General features: G+C 46.5%; 1 protein-coding gene across 3 annotated transcripts in view; it reads left to right on the top strand.

Annotated features, from left to right (window-relative positions):
• LOC147898423 (kinetochore protein) overlaps positions 1-23,305 on the top strand; it is a 51,988-nt gene that overhangs the window by 26,656 nt on the left and 2,027 nt on the right. The window lies entirely within an intron of this gene.

Raw genomic sequence — 23,305 nt, forward strand, 5'->3', positions numbered from 1 at the left:
AACAGAGACAGATGCAGGAGCGATGACTCGGCACCCAGTTTGGGAGATCATAGGGAGTATTGTAGGCTGGCATATCTGGACTTCCAGATGCGCACAGACCCTAGGAGATCAGGCTTCTTCTGCCACCCAGACCCTAGCAGACATCTGGAGCACGATCACTCACACGCTCAAGGGTCAGTGGGATCAGATTCAGGGGGACTCCCGGGTAGGGAAGGAAAAGAGACGGCGCTTCCTTCGCGACTAGGACCATCAAGAGCTTTTCTTCCAGCACTCTGCTCAGAGTCTTCAGTGGCAGTACTCGCCCCCACTGTGGCTGTTTGTCCACACTCAGATGATTATGCCCTGAGAGGCTTGTAATTTTTATATTTTGTTACCACGGGCTGTATCCGTTTTGTGATTACAGCCCGTTGGCCTTTAGGTCTTCTTGTACTCTCGTTTTCAAGCAATATAAGTAGCACTACTTTTTGCGAAATGAGAGTTGTACAACTGAATGGAGTGATAGGTTTTGTCTAAGTGACAAAAATCTTATCCTTCACTAACCATAGTTAGTGAACTAACTGTGGTTAGGGGGAAAAACCTCTAAGTGAGAGAAAAGTGCCACCTACTTATTACATTACATTGGTCACTGCTAAATTATAGCAATAATTCTAACACCCCCCTGTAGTGCCAATGTCATGTACAAGGAAAAGATCAATCACCAAAAGGAGATAAGTTCAGGGTACTGCGAAATGCCTCAAACTTTTCACGTGGAAGTGCTTTGGTGAAAATGTCTGCAACATTGTCATGTGTTGACACATAGATCATGCTGATCTCTCCTGCATGCAACTTCTCTCTGACGTAGTGATAGTGAACCTCAAATGTGCTTCGTGCGAGCATGAAATACAGGATTCTTTGCCACTGCAATAGCACTATGACTATCAGTGAGAATTGGAGAAGGACCCTCCAATGAAAGATGAAGATCAGCAAATAAACGACGCAGCCAAACACATTCAACTGTCGCTGTGAAAGCTGCCTTGTACTCAGCTTCACATGAAGAGGTAGCCACTGTAGATTGTTTCTTGCTCAACCAAGAAATACAAGCTTTGCCCAAAAAGAAACAATTGCCACTTGTGGACTACCTAGTGTCATAATCTCCAGCCCAATCTGAGTCACTGTAGGCATGCATCTGCAAGTCACCCCCCCTGGGAAACATCAAGCCAAAAGACTTGGTACCTTGCAAATAACGGAAGATGCGTTTTACAGCCTGCCAATGCATAGTCTTTGGGCTGTGCATATATCTGCTCACCTGAGAAACTGCAAACTGAATATCAGGTCTTGTATTGCAGAGATAAATGAGGCATCCAACAGCCTGACTGTAGAGTGTGACATCAAATGATTCACCTGCTTCATGCATTGTAAGCTTCAGCCCCGGCTCCATGGGAGTAGCTATGGGCTTACAATCCTGCATGTTTAATCTGTCCAAGAGTTTTTGCACATACTTGGATTGAGAGATACCGATGCCACTTTGCTGTTGAGTGAACTGGATCCCCAAATAAAAGTGTAGCAGCCCCAAATCTGACATGTCAAAAGTGGTCTGCAATTCAGCTTTAAAATCTGCAATATTATCTTCATTTGACCCTGTGAGCAGTAAGTCATCTACATAAAGAATGATGACTAAAATATCCCCCCCATCCTTCTTGATGTAGAGGGTGCTTTCAGTTGGACTGTTGTGCAGCCCCTTGCTGGTCAGAAAGGCATGAATCTTTGCATACCATGCATGTGGGGCCTGTTTCAGCCCATACAAAGCTGCCTGGAGGTTGTTTGACATAAACCTCTTCCAACAAGTCTCCATTAAGGAAGGCTGTTTTTATGTCCAACTGATGAACATTCCACTGAAAATGTGCAGCCATTGCAATAACTGACCGGATGGTTGTCATTCTGGATGTAGGAGCAAAAGTCTCCTCATAGTCTATGCCCTTTTTCTGAGCATATCCTTTTGCGACCAGCCTTGCCTTGTACCTGTCAATAGTGCCATGGGGCTTTCTTTTAACTTTGAAAACCCACCGTGTACCTATGGCATGCTAACCTGATGGCAAATCGACAACTTCCCATGTCTGATTTTTGTCAATGGACTGCAACTCATCGTGCATGGCATTCATCCAATGCACATTATCCTGTGCCTCTTCAAATGTCTCAGGTTCCTCCTCATCAAGAAGAGTACCTGCATAAGCTGATTCAACTGAATGAGCACCTCCCCCATGCCTTGCTGCACTCCGAGTTCTGCCAGGTAATGGAGCATCAATTTTACTCTCTCTGAGAGTCTGTAATAGCCAATTTGGGACTGTTTTTGCTGCATGTATTTCTGCAGTTTCTTGCTGAACAACCTCTTCCACGGCTTGTGGAGGTGGTATGGCATCCTGTGGCTGAATCGGAGCATGTGGAGGTATCTGAAAATTCTGATTTTCATCAGATATATCAGCAGGGGAACCCAAGGCAATGGGTAGTAACTGCTCATGGTCTTGGACACACCTTCTGATGACTTGGTCAATACCTCTTCTGTACAATACTCGAGCAATGATAAGGAAAGGTCTGCTTTGTAATACTAACTTTCTTCTTTGATCCCTATTCAATGTTTCTGGACTCAGTCCATCAGTAAGGAAAAATAACATCTTGTCATACCAGTTTGGTGGTTCTTCTATCCTTACCATAAATATACCTGCATCAGGGAGTTCATCTGGGATGCTAGTCGGAGGTTCTCCTGATTGGAGTTTGCTTAAGTTATCAGCTATGTCATGCTGTTTACCTGGTATGCGCCACAGTGTAATCAAACTCTTGTAACAAAAGCATCCATCTTGCAAGTCTTCCTGTTAGTTGCTGTTTATTTACCAAATAAATCAAAGCCTGGTGGTCAACATGAAAATTCACCTTGTTAGCTAGCAAAAGTAATGTCTAAACTTATGCAATGCATAAATCATACCAAGTCCCTCTCTTTCTGTAATTGCATAGTTTCTGTTCGAAAATTACAGCTTATACATAGTGATGTCTGTGGTCCCATGAGGACTCCATCATTGGGTGGTCATCTTTACTTTGTCACTTTTATAGATGACTACTCCAACTACACTTGGGTTTATGGGCTGAAACGCAAATCAGAAGTGTTTATGGTCTTCAAACACTTTGCAGCCATGGTTGAGAATGAATCCGGACTCAAGATACAAACATTACGCACAGATACAGGAGGGGAGTACTTGTCTGCAGATTTTGATGCTTTTTTGAAAGACAAGGGCATTGTACATCAGCTTACAGTGAGGCTAACTCCTCAACAAAATGGGAAAGCTGAGAGAAAAAATCGTACTCTTATGGAGATGGATAGATGTATGCTGAAAAGCAAAAAATTGCCTCACAAATTTTGGCTTGAAGGTCTCATGTGTGCCAATTATGTTTTAAATCGGGCACCCACAAAAGCTTTGAAGACCAAGACTCCCTATGAAGTTTGGCAAGGGAGAAAGCCTTCTATGGATCATTTCCGTGTCTTTGGATGCCTTGCTTATGCTCATGTACATGTTGAGTTTCGGCATAAGTTGTCTGATAAGGCAATCAAATGCATTTTTGTTGGGTACAGTGCAGAAAGCAAGGGCTACCGTCTCTACAATCCTATCACGCGCAAGATCATTGTCAGTAGAGATGTAATATTTTCAGAAAATTCAGCTCACACTCAAACTGAATTTGATATGCCTTCTTCTTCCGGTGATGTGTCTCATCGACACTGAAAGCTGATGCATCCTTGGAAGAATCATAACTGCATGTCAGAAAAGTATAAGTGTCATCATTACAAGTGGCTGTACTATCCCGAGCAGCCAACTGAGAGTCTGAAATGCAAGACAAGAAGGCCTAGTCATGCACCACAAAGTTGGCTGTAGCTTGCTCATTGTCAGATGCATGAGAAGCTGAATCTGAGACAGCCATACCGGAGCTGTTTTTCTTTTCTTTTGCAAGCCTTTTCTTGCATTCTCCAATGTAGTGACCTGGCTTTTTGCAGTAATGACATATTCCCTTCTTCTTTGGCTTACCTGCATCACCCTTAGCCCTTTGAGAAGGCTGTTCTGAACCAGTGGAAGGATGATTTGCTGAAGTCTTTGCCTGTCCCTTTACTTTAGGCTTGAATTTTGAGAGCATGGCATGTTCACCTACTCGTGAAGCCATGTTTTTCCTGGTCTGCTCTTCCTGCAGCAGAAGTCCTATCAACTCGTGAAAAGTGAGAGGATTTGCACCCCCCCTCAACGACAAATTCAGCGAGGTATGAAAGCTGAGATAAGACTCAGGAAGAGAATTCAGAGTAGTGGTAATCATCTCTGAATCAGGAATGATCTCATCAATATTCAGCAACTGCTCTCGTAAATCCTGTAGCTTTGTGAGGTGCACTGACATAGAGTCACCCTCTTCCATATGTGTATGAGACAATTCTCTTTTCAAAAAAGACACCCTGGCATCATTCCGAGCTGCATACATGCTCTCCAAAATATCCCATGCTGCCTTTGAGGTCTTACACGACCGGATATGTGGAATGATGAATCTTTTCACTCAAAGAGAAATACATGACAAAGCTAAAGCATCACGTGAATCCCATCTCTTCTGCTCTGGAGTGGTAGGTATAAGTGCACCAATAACTTGTGCTGCAGCTGTACCCTGTGCACGACCTCTGCCTCCTCCTTGTTGGGGAGGGGTATTAGGTGCCACATTTGCTGGCTGGAACTCATCCCCATTTACATAGTCCCACAAATTATGAGAAATCAGAATATTGCGTACCATAAAACTCCAGAGGGAGTAGTTGGTACCATCCAGCTTGTCCTCTTGTGAGAGACCACTGAAACCGAAATCATTCTGATTTTGCTGGGCCATGTCTGAGAAAGAAAATACAGCAAATGCAAATCTGAATTCCCTTGCTGGGAATGGAGTGCACAAATCCCAAAAAAACACAGCCAAACACTGGCTAAAAATGCAACTAAAATCTCTGTAATGTCTTTGTCAGAAATCTGCCAGAGCATGCAATCTCTTCCAAAACCTGCCAAAAGCGCTTCAAAGCACTCACAAAAAGGCAGTGTGAATTGAAACCTGTCAAATTGCTCTCCCAACACAAAAGCGGCTTGAAATTGCAACAAAAAAGGGGCAAATTTACTAAAAGCCCCAAAACTGCAATTTTTGAATAAAAGCCCCAAATTTGGAGTTGAAATTGAGCCAAATTTCAGCCAAATAGCTAATATTCTGCAAAAGCCCCAATTTCTTGGCCAATCCTTGCAATGTGTGCCAAAATTTTTACAAAAGCCCCGAAACTATAATGTGTCTGCAAATGATGCAGAAGTTCCAATTTCTCTGTAAACAGAGATGCAAACAGAGATACCTGCAACAAAACCAATGTCCTTTGCAATGCCCACTCAACTCAAAAACACCCACATGTGATGTATGGCAGACAAGAAGAGCTCGTACTCTTTGTTGAAGCTGGCGCAGATGGGGTACGGGCAGTGGCAGTGAGCTTGTATGGACAGTCTACGTATGGACTGTCAGTGAGCTAGTACGGAACAACCTGCGACTTGGATTAGTACGGAACAACCTGCGATTGGACTGTACGATCGTGGACTGTATGGTCGTACAAAATAGCAACCAAAAGGTACGGGTTGTACGGCGCTTTACAAACGGGATGTACGGACAAACTACGCCACACGTGCGGTACGGACGAACCTTTCGCAGGAGCTGTACGGAATGTACGACGAACCGTACAATTATACGAGCGACGAGCTGGTACGGCAGTTGTACGGGCGACGAACTGGTACAGTAGCGATGGCGATGTGACTGTACGGAAGGGCAGCGTAGGTACAGTACAGGACTGTATGGAATCAGTCCGTACAGATTGTACGGATGACGAACTGATGGAGCAAGGAGATTGCGGGCTGGAGCTGGAGGACGAGAAGCAGGGAGCAGGATCAACCTGCTCTGATACCAAATGTGAGAATGGGAGAGAGAGCAAAGGTGAGAACAAGAAGCAGGAGAGAGAGAGAGCTGAAAACGTAGTTGCAATTAGATGAGAGTTGTATAACTGAATGGAGTGATAGGTTTTGTCTAAGTGATAAAATCTTATCCTTCACTAACGATAGTTAGTGAACTAACTGTGGTTAGGGGGAAAAACCTCTACGTGAGGGAAAAGTGCGCCTAACCTACTTATTACATTACATTGGTCACTGCTAAATTATAGCAATAATTCTAACAATGACCCAGCTGCAACGGGCCACCCAGATGTTCCAGGCCGTGATGCTAGCCACCGTCTCCCAGACACTATCCTCTCTCGATTGAGGGGGATGGTGAAAAGGGGGGGAGAGTAGCCAAGTGAAGCTCAATGCTGTGAATGCTCCGACCCTGTATCCGGTACGCTGGCGAGACCGTGTCTATGGAGAAGGTGTGGCCCCCCTCTGTAAAGCCAAGCTGCCATACCCCATGTGAAATCTCTCTGCGTGCTCTGAAGCTGTGCCACAATCCGAAGCGCTCTGAGCCAGATCCTCTGAGCTGCTGGGCAGCTCCATAAGTAGTGAGGAATAGTCTCCATAGCTCCGACTGTACATCTGTGGTAGTTGCCATCCACCCGCATCTGCTCAAGCCACGGGCCCACTAGGAGACCACCGTGTGCGACCATCTAGAAGAAATAGGATATCTTCCGTGGACACTAGCTAGACCACAAGAGGGCCCAAAATCTGGATCTAACCTTCTCGGGCACTTGCTGTGCACTCCCGTGTCTCTCCCGCGAAGGGGTCCAGGCCATTGCGTCCATCTGGATGCGACATCCTATTCGTGTGGTCTACGAGAAGAAAGGCACCTCCTCCACTCTCTCTGAGAGACATGCTCTGACCGGCCATAACCACTCTCCGGGGTCCCACTGTATCTTGCTAAGAGGGCGTCCCTTCCATAATCAAAGTCTCCAATTGGGGGCATCTAGGTTTGTGATGCAAGAAGGGTCGATTGACCACTCCTTGCCCAAACGTCCCACTACTCTGACCTTCTGCTAACCCACTTGGCCTAACACCTCGTCCATCTCCTAATCCCCTGTGGTCCAGGGCTGCAGTAGTCTGCCCGGTCCCACATCATAGAACTGCGCGCTCGTGGGGACTGGCGACTGCGGGCACAATTGAATCCTTAGAGGTACACCTGTCCTAGCCAGTGTGCCGGAGTGAAAACCTACAGTCCCTCCCTCTAGGAGTCTGGAATAGCTGCCTATATCTCCACCATCCTCTGGCCGGCCTCTCTTTGATGAGAAAGGACCTCCAATCATCCGCAAGGCGAGCCGGGCTGCTGTCCCACTATGCCCAGCCAATGTGTAGCCACTGCCCTAGCATCAAACCATCGTGGTCTCTGACCTCCGGGTGCTAGATAAGCGGCTGGCGTGCAAACTCCTCCGCGTACCGAGGGCTGACTCGGATGAGACCTCCTGAGATCCGCTACCAGACCCTCAAGAAACTCCTCATCAGGGGTCAGCCCTTCCCTGTGAGAGGGGCCTCCGAAAAGATCCACCTGTGGGGCGGCCGCCACTGACCACTTGTGCGGGGGGTGTTCCTCAATAGACCGCGCTGCAGGAGAAGCTTCTAGGGCTCCATGCTTGGAGTGAGACCCCTGACTATCAACTTGCCACAGGGCTCTGCTCTGCATCTCTGGATCTATAATACCCAGGCCTCCCTGTGCCTGTGGTAGTATCACTGTCTGCCACGCAACTCTAGCTCTGGTGTTGCGAGTGCCATCTGATCCTGCCCAAAAGAAGTTACACACCAAGCGTCTCAATTGCCCCATGCAACCCCTGTGAAAACACTAGCAAGAGGCTATGTACCAGGCTATGGCCAACAGGACCTGGTTAGCCACCAAGGCCCTGCCTGCCAGAGAGAGTTTGGCTGAGCTCCAATAAAGAAGCTTGTGCCTCACGCTCTCAAGGACCGGGGCTATCTGCTGCTCTGCGGAGATGTCAATGCCCACACGGCATCCCAAGTACCTCGCCGACTGGCCACTCGGGATCCACCTGAAGCCTACCAATGCGCCCCACCGAAGAATCTCCTGGGACGACTCAGTCACTGAAAGAAAACCGACTGATTTGCCCCAGTTGATCCTTGCCCCTGAGGCAGTGCAATAAACCTCAAGAGCCCCCCTGACCGCATCCAGGCTCTCCTTCGAACCCTCCACATACAAGGCCGTATCATCTACGAACTCCGAGTGTAGAAGCTCCTCCTCCTATCTGATCGGTAGCCTCATCCCTCTGAGGCCAACCGTCTGCGACCTCAAGAAATAGCCCAACGCCTCCGCGACAAAGAGAAAGAGGAAGGGAGCCAGTGGGCAGCCCTGTCTCATGGAGTGGGAAGGCCTCCCCGGTGAACCCACCAATCAACATCTGACTGGAACTCCCTGCATACAAGCTGGAGACCCCTCTGATCCACCTGTCTGAGAAGCCTAATCTCTGCAACGTGCCCTCCAAGAAGGGCCACTCTACCTGATCGTAGGCCTTCTCAAAATCCAATAGCAGGATCGCAAGGGGCTGCGTCTCCTCCCTGGCCAGCGCCTCCCAAAAGGTGAAGATGTTGTCGAGGATGCTACGCTCCTGGACAAAACCTGTCTGCGTGTCGTGGATGATGTCGACTAGATGGGGTCGTGGCCGCAAACTCAAGACCTTGGCTAAGATCTTGTATGCGGTGTCTAGCAGAGTGATCGGTCTCCATTGTCCAATGTCCAAGCGGTCCCCTCCCTTTAGGATCAAACAAATCCAGCCTCTGCGCAGGGACGGTGGGAGTGCTCTTGAGTCAAAGATCTCTTGAAAGGCCAGCCGAAGGGGGGTGTGCACAAAGGGTCTCCTTGAGACGCTCAATGGAGGCTAAGTCATGCCTCAAAGCTCTTTCTCTTTCCTGAAGGGAAAAACGATGGTGGAGAGCCTGGGTGCGGAGCTCCTCACTGCTCCTCTGAATCGCCTCGGCTGTCCATGATGTCCAACCACCCTCTGGAGTGTCCTCTGGCTGCTGCCAAATCTCCGATATGACCTGCTGCACCTCCTCCTCCTACATCAATTCAGCTGGGATGCGAACCCCCCTCTGTGGGAGCCCTCGATGGGGCTGCTCCGAATGAGGCACAATAGGCGAGTGGTCTAAAAGGAGAAACTAAGACTGCCAGGGGTCTTGGAGAACTCAGCCTCCCTCTAGGGGTCCTTGCTGTAGATCGAAAAGATAAACTGCTTCCAAGTACTCTTCTCTGCCGCGGGCATCTCGGAGAAAGAAGCATCCCCTTGTTTGTCTTCTCCGAACTCAAGATTGTTGAAGTCCCCTCCAACAATCCAGGAGTCTACATCCGAGAGACAATCGGTCAAGTGCCTCTAGAAGGTCGGACGTTGCTGCCTACAAGCTGGGGCATACACGTTCAGGATCCCATCCTGGAATCTCCCATCCAGACTGCTCTACCTGTAATGAGCTCCCCCTAGTCATACACTTCTGATGCAACCGCCTGCGAGACTGAAATGCAAACCCCTCCACTCCTTCCCACTGTAGGAGACTAGATCTCTGGGCCTCTCCTAGGAAGAAGGTGGCGTCCACGTCTGATGTCTGAGGCAAGGAAACATATGCTCTTGTACCAAAAGGAAATCCACTGCCTGCCAACCACTACTCTCTGTAACTCCTGGCAAAGTAACAAGTGCTGGGGTTGCTGATGTGCCCGATTGTGAAGTCCGTGCACGTTCCAACTCACCATGGTCCAACTCATGGGGAGGCGGGGGGTGGAAAGCAAGGCTCTCTTGTGCGAAGGAGCCTGCACTACAACTTTCGACTTTTGTGACTTTGCCGGTGGTTTGGAGGGGGAGTAGTCCAAATCCACTCGGCGCCGAGCTAGTGGCGTAATTGGCTCGATGCCTACCTTGATGGCCCACTGCATTAAGGAGGCCTCGACTCCAAGCCTATTTGCGCACTGCTGTAGCGTCCAGTATGATGCTTGCTTAAGCTGAACCTCATGACCTAGGCGAAGCACACAAATAGCTGCTCCCAAGTCCTGTCTATCTGTAGAATAACCCAACTGAAAAGTGGTGGTCTTCCCATGGGAGACCCACAGTTCCCTCCCCTGCGGGCCTAGCCACTCCTCCATCATGCTGAACATCTGCTGTCCCATCATCAGATCAAACAGCGTGGGGGTCCACTGCTCCTCCCCACTAGCTGAGAAGTGAAATCCCCAGAAGGGATGAGTGCGAGAGCTGTACACTCCTATGAAAGCCCCTTTTCGGGGTTGTAAAATCAGGACTAACACCTCCAGAGTAAGCGGGTATCTGTCAGGAATCTCTAGGTAGTTCCACGGTCCTAGCCTCCAAAACTTTATGGGTAGAGGATGACTAGGGCGGGGCTTAGGACTTGGAAGCTGAGAAAAGGGCCCCGATGACCCTGACTGTGAGGAGGCAGAGCCAGGGCTGGGCCGCGTCGAAGAGTGCTCAGGCACCCCCTTGCCCATAGGCCGAGACGAGTAAGGGTGGGAGGCAGGCGGGGGGGGGGGAGGAGGCTGCTGTAAGGGGACCGGGGAGGGGGGGGCGAGAAGGAGAGGCGGGGTTGGGAGGTGAGAGTAACAGCAGCTGGGGGGAGGGGGGGTGGGGGGCAGGATCGGGGGGGGGGGGGGCAACGGGGGGGTCACCTTGGAAGGAGGGGGCGGGGGAGGCGGAGGGACCTCGGGAGCCGACTCTGTTGGGGCTCTAGACTCCCGCTGAATGGAAACCGGGTTACTCTGCTCTATTGTCAGGTGCGGGTCCGAGGGGAGATCGAAAAAGGTCTCCTCCTCCATCTGTGTTTGGTCTGGGGACTCCGCCGCTGGCACCTTCCCCTTTCCCTTCCTGCGTCCTGGGAAGAAGAAGTATGCGCCTTCTTGCGCTCTTTAAGTCTAACCCTCCTTTTGTTTTTCCGAGCTGATTTGGAGGGCTTCTTTTTCTCCACCTTGGTCCAAAGTCCCTTGGGAGGGCTCGACCCAAGGTATCTGAGTCTGTTGCTACCTCGCCTGATGTTGGGGCTTGACCGACGGACGGCTCTGAGCCTCCCTATGCTCCTGTCTCTGGTGAGGGGACCTGCCCACCAAACAGTCCCGTGCTAGGTGACCCATTTGTCTGCATCGAAGACACTGCCTGGGCAAGTTAGAGATCTCCACATGCTGTTTGAACTCACCTCCATCGAAGGTCTCCAGGAGGATCTCCTCTAGGAGGGACTCCGGATGCTTTATGATAACCCAGAGGCGGGGGACCTTGTCGCCTGCCACTACTGAAGCCGCTGTATGTGGCGGAGATGCTAGAACTGTGCCAAAACAATTCCCTATGGAAGGAAGAATAGATCTGTACTTCTTCGGAAGCCCGGAGAAGCAGAGTGTCACTGGGAATCATGGCATGTGATGAGTCGAATCCATGTCCTTGATTGTGAAGCCATGGTACCAAGGAAGGAGGTAGACGACGTGAGGGCCTAGTAGGATAGGGCTTTGCTCGACAAGGGAGGCCGTGGTGTTGGGGGAGTTCAGCTGCATGAGGAAGACTCCTCTCCCATAGATCATGACCTCGTGGATGTGGTCAGCCCCTAGGGCTAAGCTCGCCTAAAGCCAATCCATGACTTGTTTCCTTGACGGGGTGAGCCCAACAATGCGAGCCCCCATCAGGGCCCTATCCTGCAAAGCCTCTACTTCACACTTGACGTGTTGCTTGTCTTCCGGAGAGAGCATAATCTTAACCACAATGGGGGTCGAAGGTGCTGCCATGTGAGCCCCAGATTTTTTTGCTGTCCCATAGACCCGCTGGTTTCCCGTGGACATTAATAGATTGACTTTCTTCCTTTCTTTCTCTCTCCACACACCATTTTTTTGGGGGTGAAAACTATGTTGCCCTATATTATAAAAATCAGTCCCACACACACACACTTTTCTTTTGTGGTGAAATCTTTGATTGATTATATTATATGAGTAGCAACCTCAAAACAAGGTGCTACAATTACATCAACTGAAAATCTCAGTATATGCCAAAAAGACCTCATGATCTCTGCAGCGGGTCTGCAAGCAATCAAAGAAAGATTGCTATAGAGAATGCCTAAAAAAGCCAAACAGAGAGAAAGTAGGATCACCAAAGACTTTACAATTCCTGTATGTCCATAAAGTCCATAGTGCCCAGTAGCGAACCCAAACGAAGAAAAGATGAAATTCCGGTCTGGATGGATGAAACCCAAATAGCCAGAAGGACTTCCCAAACGGAACAGATGGGAATCTCACTCGCAGGCGCTCTCGAAGTAGATAAAAAAACTTACAAGAGCACGGACAATGCCAAAGCAAGTGAGGCTGAGTCTCTGAAGAAGTAGAATATATGTGGCAAAGTGCAGGAGCAATGTGTCGATGAGCTAATAGCTGTCCAAATGGAAACAATCCCAAAAGAACTCGCCAAAAGAAAACTTGTTGCCGAAGCGGTACTTTATAGGCCCAAAGTTGCTGTAATCTTTTCCTCCACCACTTGGCTAGGCGATGCATTCGCCAAACAGAATCACCTCTCTTTGAAACCCAAGGTTGAGGCAAAAGGATTTTAGACGATGCAGGTACAGTAATATGAGATAGCCTCAAAGAACGAGAAGAGGACCCTAGAGAAGTTAAAGTCCAATCTTCTAGCCGGTCCTGGAGTTCCAAAGGAGGAACAAAAGGCGAAAGCATAGAAGTAATTTGTCGCCACAAAGGACGATAATGAGAGCCCAATCCATATCTAGTGGCTACCAGAGAAAAGGGGAGCACAATACCAGCATCATCTATAACATCAGCAACCGAGGTGATGCCTTCAAACGAGACAAAGTAGGAACGTCGAGGTTCCTGTAAAGCCAAGGGAGGCTGAAAGACTTTCGACCAATGAATGCTTTCAGCTCTCAAAGAATTCCCAAGCAAAGATTGCCGTCCATTCCATTCCAGATGAGAAGGAACATGCTTCCAGTCAAGAAGCAGGCGGGAGACATAAGGGCAGCCAGGCAAAGTGCATCAATGCAGCCAAAAAAGAAATCCCATTGGTCGAGTTGCCAATGACCAAACAGAGAAATATTGATATGAGTGACCAGAGTCCTAATCATAAGAGCCCAAGGCTGATCACCTTGCAGAAATTGCAACAACATTTTCCCCCTGTGGGCAAGAATATGCACATGAACAATCCACCATGCTTCTTGGGAGAACAAATGTGATGCATCGAAAGCAGCCTGAGACTTTTTCTGCCATGTTTGGATTGCCAGAAGATTTCCATAAAGACAGACATGAAAGATCTGCCTTAGTGAACATGATCAATGGCAAGTAAAATTGAATATATGCCACAAGGATGGACTGCACTATTCGAAGACGAACGTGCAAAGGCCAGGTTGCCAGTTTCCAATACTCAAGCTTTTTCCGAAGCTTAGCCAAGTTGTTGGCGAGTGAGTTCCCAACCCAAAGGGTAACCAAGATGACGAACAAACTGAGTGGGTGGAATGATATGCCCTGGCTATAATAGACTATGCCAGTCTTTGGAATGCAAAGGGAGCAGCTTAGACTTCTGAAAATCAACATGAAGACCAGCTGCCAAACCATAAACAGAGAGGTCCTGCATCAAGGCACCTAGATCATGGGGCGTATTCTTCAGGGTAAAGAAAGAATCATCAGCATAAGCTTGAGCAACCATGCTGCAATTAGCATCCAATTCCAAGCCATGAAGTGATCCTGTAGCCACAAGATGATCAATATATTGCAGCATAGGATGAGTAGCAATGGCATATAGTAAAGCACTGAGAGGGCATCCCTGGCGGACCGAACAACGAAGAGTCCACTCATTAGAGATATCCCTAGAAAGAATGCAAGCCGCATTGCTATCTCTGTAAAGCTAGTAAATAACTTGCTGCATTTTTGGTCGAAATCCCAAAGCTCGCATAGTTTGCGAGATGAAATCCCATTGAACTGTGTCAAAGGCTTTTGCAATATCTACCTGCAAGAGTAGAACATCCTACTGCATGTATTTGGCATATTCAATCCCTCAATCACCAAGTGAATCACATAGCTGCTTCTTTGGAATCAGCTTGAGAAGACCCTTTTTCCATGACACAAGCATCTGCTGATTTTGCCATGCTGTATTTACCATTTGCAGCAAGGTGAATTTAAGAAGATCCCAGAATGTAAGAAAGAATTCAACAGTGAGACCATCCCATCTTGGAGATTTTCATCTGCCACAGGATCTCAGTGCATAAGACAATTCCCTTTCAGTGAAGGGATGCTCAAGTTCCAAAGCCTGAGCATCAGGCATAATTGGATGAACATGCTGCAAAAGAAGCTGACGTGCAGACACGACCCGAGGAGAAAGAGTATCCACATGCCCAAAATGTGTGGAGTAGTGCTGCACACATAAATCAGCAAGCTCTGAACGAAATTTTGACCAAGAACCATCTGGCATCCGAATCCGACAGATATTGGCAGCCTGTCTTTTGTAGTGTAAACTCTTTAAAAATTGCTTGGAAGAGCAGCCTTTATCCAAAAAAGCCCATCGTTTGGATCGGGTTTCTCATTTAGAAAGCTTTCTGCGATCATTGGATTGAAGAGAGAATTGAGCCTGACATAAGAGCATGGGTTCCTCTGAAGACAAAGGGCGGCGAAGATGAGCAAGCTCAGTCAAACTTTGACAAGTAAATTTGGCATGTGCTACAGTCTCCCTTGTGGCTTGCATATAGGATTTGCCATAATCCCGAATAACTGCTTGCATCCGAGCAACAAAAGCCTGCCAGGCATAATCCAAACCAATGTGTATCTGACGAGAGAGAAGCTGAATAGCATCAGAGACCAAGGCTTTAAAGTCAGCATGCTCCAGATAACTATAATTAATCAGCAAAAGCCTTCGGCAAGGCAATCTGTCAGTGGGAAATTCATGTAAGGAAAGCCTCAACCAAAGAGGAGCATGATCCGAATGTGTGAAAGCATGATCAACCCACATTTGACAAGTAAAGGCATCACAATGCTATGGATCAGCCTGATATCATCTGTCCAAGCGTGCCCAATAAGAAGATTGAGCATTATGCCGAAAGGTATAGCCCGGAAGCATGGGCTGTAATTCCTACGAGAGATCAACCAGGCGTAACTAAAGCAAAAAATCAGACCATGCCTGTGTTTCAAAAGCCAACATATGAGTGTGGCTTGAGGTGTTGTCACCCGATTGAGGGGCATTATTAAAGTCACCACAAATGAAGGTCTGTTGTCGCCATGGATAGCTATGCATGGCAGCCTAGATCAAAGCTCTATCACGAGAAGATTGGGGGGCATAAACCGATGCAAATTCAAAATTTTCCCCTTAAACAAGGCATTGAACAATAATCCATCTACCATGGCGATCATTGAGAGCCACAACAGGTTGAAGGTCGTGCTTTACCAAAAAAGCCACACCAGAAAAGGAGTGCTCTCTAGCATAGAAGATATCATAACCAACAAAATGGCCTATCTGACCAGCATACATATGCTGATTATATGCTCTTGCAAAGCAACTATATCAGGCTGCAATTGCCTGATATACATCCAGACCAGTTTCCATTTGCGACCATTACACATTCCTTGTACATTGAGAGTAACACACTTCAGATGATCAAGCATATTTACAGTTATGGGACAGGTATGTACAGCAACTAACGGGCTGTCTACGTTTGCATTTCCACCTCAATGTCCGGGCCTCTGCCCTGGGATGAAGCATTAGCCTGAGGAGAGGACAAAAGTGCAGCAACTTCTTCTTCTGGAAACAAGGTCCGATTTGCAGTCATAACAGCCCAGGTCAAGCCAACACCAGAGTTTTCAGCAGGTGTTTTCCCATGAGTGGATGCACCACTCCAAGGCAAAGGTCGCCTGGGGGAAATCACTTTGCGAGGAGTTTGCCATCCATCAGTCAAAAAAATTTCCCCCTTCCCCTAAGGTGGAGAGGACAAAGGCACATGAAAAGAAGCATTACCATTTGAGACAGCCCGGGCTTTGCCTTTGTCTTGAATAGAGAAAAACTGTTTGACCCCTTTGTTTTTGACCACAGAAGAGGCATTTGCATTCTTATTCAAAGGCTGAACCATCAGCTTGCACTAGCTGAATCATTTCAGCTTGCACTGGCATCCGTGGAGATTGGGAAGGGCATTGTGAAGCCATGTGCCCAAATTGCTTGCATTCAAAGCAAGCACTTGCAAACAGCCCCCACTTGAGCTTGTAAAAGGGACTCCCCATGGAAACATTAATTACAGTAACCGAATATGAAGCTGGAGTGGGATGATCTGTATCCCACAAAATGCAGAAGTGATTCGAATTTCCATTGGGTCGCGGTGGACATGCCACCTTACCGAGGGAAATTACAATTTCAGGCAGAAGAGAAGACAAGCATTGAGGAAAATCCACTTCTAGCCAAACAGGGCAACGATGCCGAATCAATGCCTGATAATCCTGGGTGGGAGACCAAGGTAGGACATGGACCATCTGCTAGCCATAGAAGAGAGGAGAGTGCTCCAGCAAAACCTGACTGTGCTCCTCATCAGCCATGATGATCTCAAAAAAGCCCCTCGCTGCATAATGAACTTTTTTGATATAAGAACCACCTAGGGTTCGAGTCAACTAATTCCCAATATCTGCTGCAGCAGGCATCTGTCCTGGGAAGAAAATTATAATGGCATGCTTTGCATATTCCTTAACTGGATCAAAGATATCATCCACTTCCACCATAATGCCAGTGGTGGGAAGTGGATCTTTCCAAGCTTTGCGGGTGTCTTCAAACCCTTCATGCATAACCTCATCAACAAGTTGAGCCTCAGCAGAGTCATGAAGGGAATTATTTGAATCCATCACCTGTTTTTGTTTCTTGTTGGAATTTACCGACTTGTCTTTGTGAAAGGTTTTCTCATAGGAATAATCCGCCATTCGAGTCAAGGAAAAGGTTTGGAAGCAGCAAAGCTTTACAAGGAGGAAAGCACAGCAGGTACAACAAGAGCAGTAGTTGTACGGACAACAGTACGGACGAATCTGTACGAAAATTTGATAGTACGGATTTTTTGACTGTACAGACGAAGCTGTACGGAATTTCTGGCTGTACAGACAAAACTGTACAGTTTTTTTTGATTGTATGGAATTTCTGACTATACGGATAAAACTACAGGGATTTTTCTGATTGTATGGACAAAACTGTATGGATTTTTCTGACTGTACGGATACACACACCCCCCCCTCCCCCCCAAAGGTATTCCCAATTCATCCAGAGGCTTCACACAGCCTTCCAAAGGATCAACTTAAATCTTCAATCTTTTTTGCTCCTAAAGCCTAAGTGGCCCCTGAGGGTCTCAATTCATCCCTCATTGGCCTTTTTTAAATTGCTTGAAGAGGTTCATGATAATCAAGGCTATTGTGGATAGTTGGGATGAGTTTTTTTAAAATAAATTTCCATTTGGACCGGTGTGTGATTCTCCGTTTATATGTGTATAGTATTTCTATGGAGTAGTTTTATTGAGAAATGAAGAACTCATCCTTCTTTTGGTGTACTACCATCCCAAGAAAATGGTGTAGCAAATCCAAGGTCTATCATTTCAAACTAGTGTACAGTCGACTCTTTAACACTCCCCTTTAGCAAGCTTCTTCGTGTCTTTATTAGGAATCCTTGGACCTTAACGATTGAACTCTATCTTCATTCCATTCCTAGTGATAGCATGAACAGAGAGAAGATTGTTGTAGAGTTTGGGAACAAGAAATACATTAGATGATACCTTGGTCTCACATGACCTAGTGATAAAAGGAACACTGCCAATTTCCTCCTTTGGACACCTTGAGTTCTCATCAACTGTCAGTGAAGACGGAGGATCGACTGGTCTAATGGAGTTGTACCACTCCCATTTGTTGGTCATACCATATCTTTGGCTTAGATAGCATTGATGGCACCGCTGTTAACATACTAAACATCTTCTGGTTGAGATTCTACATTTGCTATGATGGGTGTCTCCTCAATGATGAGTAACAATTCTTCGATGACCATGCTGCGGCTGCTTTTTGGTCTCCTCCTTGAGCTTTTCTTTGCTGTCCTTGTTAGCTGCTTTCTTCCTGCACCCTTTGCATAGTGCCCATTTTGTGGTAGTAGAAACACCTAGGGCCCTTCTTCTTCTACTTCTTCTTTGTTGTCTTTGAGTTGTAAGATTCTTCTCTAGCCCATCTTTTTTGCCAAGATATCTCTGCTTTTCTTTGTCGTTGTCCTTTGCTTGGGTATTGAAGGCATAGTTACCAGCGAACGGGAATGTTCTGGAAATTCAGGGTGTCGAACGTTTCGAGAAGGGGGAAGGGGAATTGGAACCAGAATACCACGTCATACATGACACATCATCATATGACATAAACTATGTTAGAAAATGAAAGAAACTAACATTTTACAGCTTTAAACTTTCCATATAAGCTCTAAAATACCCATTTAAAACTTTCAAACATTTTTAATTTTAATTTTAATTTTTTTTTTGGGGAACGTTCCGGGGCCGTTCCGGTTCCGGCTTGCTTCCTGGAACGGCATTCCCACGTTCCAGGAAGATGGAACGCTGTTCGCTGATAATTATGACTGAAGGCCTTATTAGTGGCTTTTGTGCCATCATACATCTTCGTTCAGAGTCGTTATTCCAAGATCATGGAGCCAAGCTCCTCAAAATGTTATGAGGCTGCTCCTCTACCCTATGGTAAGTGCCTGTGTGCTTAAAACCCTTCTAATTGCATGCTAGTGTGCTGACTACAAGCCTTGCCAGATGCTTGATGTCTAGGTTCTCAATTAATGAGACTAACTCATCCTTTTTGCAGTCTTCGAAGGATATAGTTGGTTCTGGCAATTTATATCAGTGTTGAATTGTTTCTTACACCAATCTTTCTCTATCTTTCATGCTGAATGAGCAATATCCTCTAGATGTTTCAGTGGAATCACTTTGTCCTTTGTGGTCTAGATCAAGACCGAGAATGGATCTGCATCCCTACTCTTTCCACACATGTAGTAATGCTGGATCTGGTTGTGTTACTGCTGCACACCATCCCTATTGGCCTTCAGTGTTTCTGAAATGTACCATCTGTCAACTTCCACAGCTTCCAAGAAGTAGGGACTCTCACCTTAACCCTCCTAAGTGGATACCTAGGTCTATCAAGATTTCTCTCCCAGAAGTTGGAAATGAGAAGGCACCCATGACGTGGCAATCTCAGCCTTTGAACCTTATTGAAACAAGAGAGATAAAAACTTTGCGTGTGGAGCGCTTCCATTGGCCATAATGTTTACAACTCCCTTAGCCATGTAGGAGCCTCGTTGAGACAAGAGGGCTTTATAGGTAGAAATAAAGCTGGTATACCAGAGAAGAGCCACTGAAGAGGAAAGGCGAAATGCCGCGTCACGTCGCCATAGCAAGGAGCTTGATTGTCAAAACTGGTTTTTTGTCTGTTTCTCCTCAAATGCTTAACCAAACGAGCTCAAACTTCATCAGCAGCTTGCTTGTAGTGTCGCCCAACTCGTGCTCGGAGGAATTATGAAATGGTTGCTTCAACAAGTCGTATTGCACGAAATGGCGTCAGGAAGAAAGCGGCTGTTGCGCGGGTCTGAGGGCAGCATTCCCAAATTACTGACGTGGAAGGTCGCCTATATGAAGGGTCTCTCTAGCCAGAAGGATTCTAGAAGAGGTCGCCTGTAGGAGGAGAATTCAGCCCTCCAAGTGGTTGGGCAGAAAGGGGCAAAATGGAGAGGAAGGTGGGGAAGAAGAAGAAGAAGAAGAAGAAGATGACATGGCATAAATGGGCTCAAGGAGGATCATACCATGTTGAAGAAGTGAAAGGAAATCATGAAGCTGAACACAAAACAAGAGAATGCTCATAGAATGAAGAAGGGTGAGGTCCATATGTAGGCACCTCTACATGAGCCACCAAGCTCCACAATCATCTCCTCAATCAGCTCCTAGAATCTCTCAATCAGTCTATGTGGCATCTACCACCACCTAACAGTGCTTATGGGCACCTAGCTGTGCCTCTAGCACACACACATAGAACCCAAGGTGTGCCTGGGGCATACACCTTGAGATATCCCATCACCTCGTCGCTCATATCTTATTTATTCTAAAGGATTATCGCTTGTGGGTGATGTGCTTGATGATGCGGGTATGGTGTTATCCTTTCCCGAGGCAATCAAACGGTTTGTTGGCTTGGGACAACATTATAGACCCCTCTAGCACCTGCTATCATAGGTGTTTCATGCTTTTGAGCCAATGCCTCGCCTTGAGATTATAGACTGCCTTAAGGACTAGGCCCTTATTTCGGATGATCCCTCTTGTTATTGGCTGATGTCACGATTGCAAGCTTGTATAAAGTTTTTCTCCCTCCTACTTGGGTGTCGGCTCATGCAAATCAAATCTAGTTTTTGACTCGTTCTCCTAGATGGTGGAGGAAAAGGTCGAAGTATGTTCTGGCTTGCAAACTTGCTCTTCGACAACATGTTTTCTTTTGGCGAGTTCTGTTTGGGGTCTTCCCTTTGAACAAATCTTGGCAGGTCGTCATGTTTCTCTATTTTGGCATGCCCGAAACCTTGTGAATTTTTGTTATTTCTGTGACAACATCTACGTGCACGCGTTTCTGCTGCTTGCTTTGGCAAGCGTTTCTGGTTGTTTGGGGTTCATCCTATCAAGCAGTGATATGATCTTTTCTTCTCTTGGGTTCGCTATTGGCTCTATGGAAGGATCAAAACCATAGGGGCTTTGGTGATTAATCCCTTGCCAAGTACTCTATTTTTTGAGCCTCCTTACGTCACTCGTTCTTTGATTTCTACAGGCTCGGGATATTGATTATCTAGCTTTCTTGTCATGTACTAAGATTTCCTGATGTCGTAGCTGAACGGCCCTTTCTTTGGGACTGATTTTTTAAAATATAAAGCAAGATAGTTTTCACCAAAAGTGTGTTCGAGATCTATTAGCTGTGTGTGTGAGAGAGAGAGAGAGAGAGAGAGTCTATATAATTAGGTGTTTGTGTGCACAGTGTGTCTCTATATCTTTGTGTGTGTCCTTTTGGCAATGTGTGTGTGAGAGAGAGAGAGAAAGAAAGAAAGAAAGAAAGTGTGTCCTTATAGGTGAGCATTTAATCTAGGTTGCTGTCTAGAGGGTGGAGTAGTGATTCTCCAACAAGCTATTGAATAGACAGATTGGTGATCCAAGCTCCCAATATGTAGAATCTCTCATAACTTGCAATGTGCACAAGGAAGAAGATCAAAGTTCGAGTAAATGTCACAAATAAGTAGTAGAAATTCGAAAAAAGGAAGTCCAAATTCAAACAAACGTAGAAGTGTATACTATTCTATTATTCGTCTCCTAGAGGGGTTCATCCCAGGATATGTAAATATACAATATGGGTTCAAATGGAGGGGTTATTAAATTCTAAGTGCTGAGGTAAATTTACAAAAATGTATTTACATGTGGAGTTTTTTAAATAGAGAAGGGGATCGTTTCATCCATGCAAAATTTATATTATGGGGTTTTAAAAGTACCCCTTGGAAAGCACATCTTATCTAGGATTTCTTAGTAGTACATGCCCCAAGTTTGTCTCCATCCAGCCATGTGCAACTTTTCAATGCCTATCCCATCTTTTGCATGAAGCCATATATGTGTCTAATAGTACACTTATCTTTATTAGCAATGTGAAGGGTAAATAAGGAGAGGTTGCACAATCTGACAATTTGCTATGGTCTATGCCAAAAGGCATCATCATATGTTGGAAATGTAAATTGCACATATGCACAAAGGGGCAAAATGTGCATATAAAGCCTGGTAGAAATGGGCATACAAAGACTGGTAGAAGTGGGCATCTCCCACATTGTAAGACATGGTGTAAATAATACACATTGCAATCATTGATAAAAAATAAAACTTTTGATTGAGACATTCCATTGTGAAGTATTTCAAAGCTGGATGTTGGAGCTAGGGATAGAAAGAAAAAAAAAGAAATAGGTTTATTTACATGTACGGAAAACCAAAGGGTGTATGAGATTGAAAAAAACCCAAATACAATGAAACCTAAGGGTGGGGCCACTAAAACGGGCACCCCTACCCAAAGCTAATGCCTGTGATGATTGCACTATCGGGGGGAGAGAAAAAGTAATACATTGCACTATCGGGGTGAGAGAAAAAGGGGAGCCAACATTGAGGAGAATCCCTTGGCTGTCTATCAATGAGTCACCTGTCAGTGCTTGGACTTGTGTATTTTGTCTGTAGGACGAATACTACTGGACGACTAAGGAGAGACAAGAGGAGCTCGTCTAATAGTGGCTCAGGATCTGGTGAGGTGTGACGTCAAGGAAGAAAGTCAATATACAATGCTGCTGTCGCTCGGCCTGCTCGGGTCCATCCCTCCTCCATAAGGCTCTTTTGATGTGGCCTGCTGTCTCCCAAGTGCTTTTGTCACTCAAGTGGTCTGTCTCCCCACATCGAAGAAGAGGTTATGGCTGCGGCCCTCATGTGAGTGTTCGCCACGGTCGGATCTGCCGAACGAGTCGTTCCTCTGCTCTCTCTTGCATCCGATCTCTTGCTGTGCCTAGGGTCGCCGGTGAGAAAATCCATGATCGTGCTCTGATTGGGCTCGTCCGGTCCCTCATGTGCTCTCCTCTGCGCTTGTATGGTCTTATCTTTGTGATTAGAGATCAGTGCAATGACTTGAGGAAAGGATAACATCACTCGCATTATGGAAGTCTTTTAAGGATGCCATGAGGATAATTATGTTCGTCATGCGTGCATTGAGGATTGTGGACTTAAAGGCCCGACCATTGGGAAAGTTTTGATGCAATTTTGGAGCATAGAGCAAGCTCTCATTGCTAGGCATCTACTGATGCGATCAAATGATGAAAATGTGAGAAGGCCCTTCATTGCATCAAAACGTAGGGAGATGTGGACTTCCTTTAGAAAGCAATGGGAGAAAGCTCATAGTCCTCTGCATAGTGTTGAAATGTGAATCGTGAAGAGGTTCCCGGAGTCACGAATGCTTTCCTTAAGGTGGCACAAGGCCTATTATCCACAGGAATATGAATCTTGAAGAGGTTCCCGGAGTCACGAATGACTTCCTTAAGGGGGCACAAGCCTATTATCCACAGGATGCAACACTTACTAAGTGTTGCAATGAGCTAGCGGAATACTGATGTAAGAAGGGTTGGAACTTTGACTTGCATTGCTGAGGGCCTGGGCTGCTCTTCATCCACTACTGCCTGTTTGGTTGCTTCCTCCATAATTGCACAGCACTTAGATGTTGCAATGAGCTAGCGGAATACTGATGTAAGAAGGGTTGGAACTTT

Source organism: Dipteris shenzhenensis, chromosome 9 (genome assembly GCF_047967505.1).
Source record: "Dipteris shenzhenensis isolate YYH24624 ecotype China chromosome 9, Dip_SZ_1.0, whole genome shotgun sequence".
Lineage (NCBI taxonomy): Eukaryota > Viridiplantae > Streptophyta > Polypodiopsida > Gleicheniales > Dipteridaceae > Dipteris > Dipteris shenzhenensis.